Genomic DNA, 6,667 nt, shown 5'->3' with positions numbered 1-6,667 from the left:
ACAATTCGGACAGAAGCACAAATCAAACCTGGAGTGGGTTCAAAACTCCTGCAGGTATTTCAGTTTAGCTCTAACTCCCAATATAGATGTCAACTGGTGTTTCTAATCATCTTAAATACTTTTACATGGTTTTAAATTATGGTCATGTGTGGTGAGGTGTGTTGGTATTCCTGCACTGAATGCAGGATTCTGAGGAGGTCAGAGCTGTTAGTTCCCACCTGGACCTGGAGTAATAGTAAGTTCTGAGGCACCTCATGTGGACTCTTGGAACTGTGCTGAGGTTCTCTGGAAGAGCAGTGTGTGCTATTTACCTCTGAGCCAGCTCACAACCCTCTTAACTCATGCTAAGAAGAACCCATATCTCAAAGGTCATGCTTGTGCCTCAGGAGTTTGATATCCACTGCTGCAGGATGTTGTATTGTTTTAGGAAAGGGAAGTCCTGAGCCTTTCCTTCTCTTCCTATATCATAGCCCAGTAAATAAATGCAACTCCAGCAGGACTCTCTATGAGACCTGCTCAGTTCATTTTGGTTGCTTGAGTAGACTTATGCTCAAGAATGCTCCCAGAAAATATTCTCATGTCTTCTGCCTTGTTTCTACAGATGAATGAGGCAGGGGGAGAGGAATTACCTAGGAAGACCTTGTCCTCGGACTCCTGGGATCCTGAGGGCTCAGTGTTCATGGGAGGCCACAGGGATGGCTTTGCTGATCAGAACAGTCAGTGGGATGGGAAAATAAGAACCATACAACAAGAAGAATGCTAAGGATAGTTTATTTTGGACACAGACACATTAGGAAGCTGTGTCCACAGTACTGTTCTTCCTCTTCCAAGGATGCAATTCAAGGGCTTGGGAGGGGCCAAGCATGGGCTCTGTGGATTCAGAAGAAACCTTCTGGGGCTCGAAATCTGTCATGTTTATAAGGACCGAATCCTTCCACGGGGCTGTCAGCTGTCTACAATATAAATTTGATCAAGATATTTCCTCAGCTTAGAAACATCTAGATGTTCATCCCCGACCCTGTGCTTGGCAGTTCATTGCTGACTGGATGTGGGCTTGTTGTAGAGCTCCCACCCAGGCAGCACATTTATTTGGAACAATGATTTCCTCAACTCCCAGGAAGGGCCCACATTTCTCCCACCATCTGATCCTGCCTCCCTTGTCTGCTGGACTTTGTGTGCCCTAATTTAAGCTTTTCCTAGTTGATATCTACTCCGAAATCATCCTAGGCAAAGCTAGTCACCACGGTTAGAAATTACTAGAAAATGGTGCAGAGTTCATGGTGACACACTGGATTTTTCTGCATTCTAGTTACCTTTGAATATCCATTCTAGCACATTCCAACCTGACTATAGGATATTCAATAAATGAATGTTCCCAATAACTTTATTGTCTTCTCTCTTCCAGGAACATATATTTTCCTGAGAGGGTCAAATCTCTTTGGCTGGGGGCAGGGAGAAGAATGTGATATGCCAGTTTATGGTCCTGCTGACATAGGTGGAGATGGCTTGTGTCCTTTTTGTCACTCTGGGACTGTCTGCAGAATAGAGTACACAAATCATGTAACCCAGTGTCCTTCTGTCTTTTACTTCCAGCTCCTTTGTCATGGAAAGGACTCTTGTATGCAGCCAGTGGACAGAGCAACATGGGACTGTTCAAGGAAGTCACACAGAAATTGGCTCACTCCCTTGGACATACATTGGCAGGATGCTGTCATCCAGATGATAATGTCCCTCATCGGCTGATATATTTGAATATTTTGTTCACAGTTTTTGGAACTTTACGGAAAAGGATTAGGAACTATGGCTTTGTTGATGGAACTGTATTGATGGGGACAGGCTTGAATGTCTCAAAGGCCTATACCATTCCCAGATAGCTCACTCTCTGCTGTCTCAGGATTGCTTCAAGACATAAGCTTGCAGGCACGTCTGCTGCCATGTTCCCCACCATGATGGTCGTGGACTCACTCTCTCAAACTGCAATCCCCCAATAAACTTTCTTCTACAAGTTTCCTAGGACATTGTGCCTTATCACAACAAGAGCAATATAAGACACAGGACTATACTCACTTTAAAGACAGGAGTTGTGCACTCATAACCATAGCCATTGCTGCATCACTTCATTGTCCCGAGGCATGATTCATGTCCTGAGCATTATTCAGTACAATGTCCAACATCTGAGAGAGATTCAGGACAAGCTCCAGGTCTTTCTAATGCTGAAATATACAATGGTGTTTATGGAGCCTGAAGATGTCACAAAGACAAGGTTGAGAATTAATGCTAAAAGCCTGAAAACTCATCAGCTGCAGGAGACTAGCTTACTCTATATCCTCCTTTGCATGCCAGGGCTCTTCCCTCAGATTCACCAGCTCCAGTATTATTCTTAAGCCCAGCTATTGATGCCCTTGGGAGACTGACATGCAAGACACATCTCCGAACTAGGGAAGCTGCCTTTATCCCCTATCCCACCTTCTTTCAGATGCAACTCTCTCTCTGTGTGTCTCTCTCTGTCTCTCTCTGTCTTTCTGTCTCTCTCTCTGTCTCTGTCTCTCTCTCTTCTGTCTTAAAAAAGAAAAGAAGTGCAGAGCAATCACTTTCGTAGGACAAAATAAATGAGTTTGATCCCAGAACTTGGTAGACAGCTTTCTCCCAAGTTGAGCTTCTGTGGTAGCTCATCCCCAGGTTCCAGTGGGCTTTGAGCCTTTCCTGCTTTCAGCTTGGATCCCCTTAACACACTTACTTTTGGGATTAGACAAAGCACAGGCATTATCCATCTTCATGGCAATTAAAGCCACCAGAACCAAGATTGTGGCTATCTTCATGTTGGCTCTGACTGGGCTGAACTCACAAAATTTGTGCTCTCAATAAAGCTAGAAGTGTGGGGGTGGGAGTGGAGAGCCAATGGGGAATTTTTTAAAACCAAGAGCTTTCCACGAGTGTCTGCCAATCGCTGGCTCCTTTTTCTCTTTCATATCTGGCTTATCTCTAATTGTTCTTTGTTAGATCCAAATAATAACAACGAAAGAATCAAGAATACAATTCACCACTGTGGTACTCGTTACACCACAACTTGACCCTTATATCAATGATGAGCAAAGGAAATATTTATTTCTGTGTAGCTCAGCATCTCAGAGCGAGAGCTGAAGCCGACATACTCAGTGAGGAGTACCAGGGCCCATCTAGGGCTTCCTGGACACCCAGTTTCATAAGAATGTGGCATGCTTCTGGGAGAGATGGAGATTGTGTCCTCTCCAGCTCTATAGATGAGGTTCCTAATCAGGGATGGAATCCGGGGCTCCCCTTACCTGCAGAAAAAGTAATGAAATCCATCCTGAAAGAGATGAATACTCAAAAATACCAAAATTGCAAGGGTCAGGTGAACATAAAAAGGCAGGCTCTACTGTGATGGCTGGTTGTCTTTGACCAATGCTTTTCTGTAAGACAGGTCTTCATACAGAAGGCTGTGTATGTGAGCAGTGGTGGGGTAGAGCAATGGGCACCCTAAGAGGACATGCAGTGTCCCTAGTCCCTGATCAGAGGCTACCTCTTTTGCTATCCCTATTATAGAATCTCAGAGACAGAGTTGATTGAGCTTGATAGTCCAAGAGCTTTGTGAATACCCCAGACACCATGTGGCTGGCTTTGTGGTTTCTTCTGTCTGTAGGGTTCCTACTCAGGGTCTGAGGGGTTGGGTCACATGCTTTGTTGCATGTGTTTCAGTATTCTCTTCAAAATATGAGATACACAGGAATTGATACTTCTAATTTGTGCTTTGTAAAGATATTGAAATTTTTATGTGTATTGTTTTAGGAGGATATATGTGCACTGAATGCAAGATTTAGAGAAGATCAGAGGTGTCAGATCCCTCAGGAGCTGGAAGCATGGTGTGTTCTGAGCCACCTGGTGTAGATGCTGGAGACTGGGCTCAGGTATCTCTGGAAGAGTACTACGTCCTATTAACCACTAAGTCAGCTCCTCGGTCTTTTAACTCATGCTAAGAAGAATCCATACCACAAAGGTCCTGGTTGTGCTTCTTGAGTTAGATAACCAGTGCTGAAGGATGTTCTATTGTCATACAACAGAGAATTCCTAAGTCCTTCCTGTTCCTCCTGAGTCTCCACCCTATAAACGCAGCTCTAGCCTGCCCGCTCAGTGCAACATGCTCTGTTCATTTTGTTTGTTTGACCATGCATATGTTCACAGAGTGGCCATAGAAAATGTCCTCATGTCCCTGGCCTTGTCTATGATACAGATGTGAAAGAGGAAGATGAATTATTGGGAGGACATTGTTCTATATCTCCTGGGATGCTGAGGGCTCAATGTTCAAAGGAGTCTAAGGGGATGGCTCTACTAATTAGAAGACAATGAACACAGAAAAAGAAGTCTTCAAAAAAAGAATCTAAAGGATAGTCTATTTGGGGCACAAACACAATAAGAAGTTGTCACCATATTATAGATCTTCATTCTCTGAACATGCAATTCTAGGGCTAGGGAGCAGCCAAGATTTCAGAAGAAATCTTCTGGGGCTGTCCCTCAGACCTGCTTATAAAGACCAAATCCATCTTCCACATGGCTGTCAGCTGTCTAAAATACAGATTTGATCATGACATTTTCTCTGCTTAGAAACGTCTAGTTCAGCCCTCACACTCTTTTGGTTATCTCATTGCTGATTGATGTGAACTTCTTGTAGTATCTCTCACCCAGATACCACAGCTATCATGCACAGTCAGTTCCCATCTCAAACAAGGGCCCATATTTCTCAGACCATTTGATCCTGCCTTCCTGGCCTCCTAGGATTTAGGTGTCCTAACTTAAGCTTTTCCTAGTTTCACCACTCTTAAAAAACTGCTAGAAACAGATACAGAGCTTATGCCGACAGGCAGGCTGTTTCTATAGTCTAGTTACATTGACCTTTGAATCCCCATTCTAGCACAAGCTTTCCTGACTATGAGGCATTCAATAAATGAATGTTCCCATTAACTTCAATGTCTTCTTCCTCCCAGGAGCACTTGTTTTCCTGAGACAATCAAACCTGTCTGTCCCAGGGGGAGAAGAGGGAGATGTCTCAGATTATGACCATGTGACCTAGGTCATGTTGACTTGTGTTCCCTTTAGTCACTGTGAGATTGTTTTTACACAGTAGAGGGGTACCGAGAGTGTGACCCAACGTCCCGCTGCCATGCTCCCACCGTGACTGTCAAGGATTCACTCACTAAACCTGTAAGCCCCCAATGAACTGTTTTCTTCTGTAAGTTCCCTTGGTCATGGTCTCATCACAACAACAGAAAAGCAAGATGCAGGAGTATACTAACTTTAAAGTGATGTGGACTTAAGAGATATGCATATGGGACCATACCCAGCATTGTAGCACTTCATTTTCTTGGGGCATGATTCATTTCCTGAGCATTGTACAACACAATTTCCAATACTTCATGGGGGCAATTTGGGACAAGTTCCAGGTTTTTCTAATGCTGAAATATACAATGATGTTTATGAAGTCTGAAGACATCAAAAAGACAAGGTTGAGTATTGATACTAGAGATCAGAATGTTAATTACGTGCAGGAAACTAGCTTATCCTTCTTTGCATCCTATGGTTCTTCTCTCAGCTTCACCAGCTCCAGCCTTGCTCTTAAGCTCCACTGTAGATTCTGGCCCTGGGGAGAGTGTCTTCCCACTCCACAGCCTATGCAATCTCAGTAGAAAAAAACTTTCACTATCAAAGCCCCTTCTTTACATCTTAGAAGATGCTACAAAGCCTCTAATGACAGCCACACCTCTCATCCCACCAGACCTATGGTTCATCTCTGAGTATGTGCTCCCATAAGCCCCATGTGTGAGGCACATCTCCAAACTAGGGGGCTGCCCTGATCTGTACCAAAGCTTCTTTAGGACATCTCTGAGTCTGTGTCTCTAAGAAAGATAAGGAATGCAAAGTGCTAACTCTTATAGGTCAAAGAGAGGGGGTTTGATCTAAGCAGTGTATACATGGCTTTTCCCTGAGGTAGCTCAGCCCTAGGCCCTACTGCCCTCTCTGCTTTCACCTTGGATCCCCTTCACACGCTTACTTTTAGGATTAGTCAGAGCACAGCAATATTCATCTTTATGGAAAAGCTACCAGAACCAAGACTGTGACTGTATTCATGTTGGCTCTGTCTGGGCTGACCTCACAAAGTAATTTATACCCTCAATAAATCTAGAAGTATGAGTGTAAGTGGAAGCAGCCAATGGGGGATTCTATAAAAGCAAGAGCTTTCCACAAAGTACCTGCCTATAATCTGGCTCCTTTGATTGATTGATTCACACCAGACATATCTCTAATTGTCTTTGTTAGATCCAGATGATAACAATGAGTCAAGAATACAGTTCTCCATTGTGCTATTCATTACTTTGCAGCTTGGCCCTTGTATGAATGAAGAGAAAAGGAAATATTTCTTTTTGTGTAGCTCAGTGTGTCAGAGTAAGGGCCGAAGCAGAGAGGCCTAGTGAGGAGTGTCAGGGCCCATCTGGGTTTCCTGGACATCCAGTTACATAAGGATGTAACATGATTCTGGGGGAGAAGGTAGTTGTGTCCTTGGGAGCTCTACAGATGAGAATCCTAAGCATTGTGGAATCTTGGCCACTCTTATGTGCAGAGGTAAGAAATGAAGTCACTCCTGGAAGAGATGGAT

The 6,667-nt window shown here is 43.9% G+C and overlaps 1 pseudogene; it reads right to left on the bottom strand.

Moving 5' to 3' along the window:
- The window catches only part of LOC116078715, a 10,978-nt pseudogene extending 8,159 nt beyond the window's left edge, over positions 1-2,819 (bottom strand).
- Positions 2,820-6,667: the final 3,848 nt, after the last annotated feature.

Source organism: Mastomys coucha, unplaced genomic scaffold, assembly GCF_008632895.1.
Source record: "Mastomys coucha isolate ucsf_1 unplaced genomic scaffold, UCSF_Mcou_1 pScaffold5, whole genome shotgun sequence".
NCBI lineage: Eukaryota > Metazoa > Chordata > Mammalia > Rodentia > Muridae > Mastomys > Mastomys coucha.
The sequence above is the reverse complement of the archived record's forward strand: the minus strand, read 5'-3'. Positions and strand labels throughout refer to the sequence as shown.